The sequence below is a fragment of the Lupinus angustifolius genome, chromosome LG13 (assembly GCF_001865875.1).
Source record: "Lupinus angustifolius cultivar Tanjil chromosome LG13, LupAngTanjil_v1.0, whole genome shotgun sequence".
Taxonomy (NCBI): domain Eukaryota; kingdom Viridiplantae; phylum Streptophyta; class Magnoliopsida; order Fabales; family Fabaceae; genus Lupinus; species Lupinus angustifolius.
In genome coordinates, this window is record NC_032021.1 from 3,790,769 (window position 1) to 3,791,059 (window position 291).

Consider the following 291-nt stretch of genomic DNA (forward strand, 5'->3'; position numbering starts at 1 on the left):
ATCCTCTTCGACATTCTCATCCTCATCCTCGTCCTCTTCCTATCCTCACTCTCATTCTCAGCCTCATCCTGTCCTCTTCCTCATCTTATCCTCAATCCCAACGTCGTCCTCATTCTATCCTCAATCTCACTCTCGTCCTCATCCTATCCTCATTCTCATTCTCGTCCTCATTCTATCCTCCTCCTTATCCTCATCCTCTTCCTCATCATCATCCTCCTCCTTATCCTATCCTCACCCTCATCCTTATCCTATCCTCATCCTGATCCTAAATCCTAAACCCTCTTCCTTATC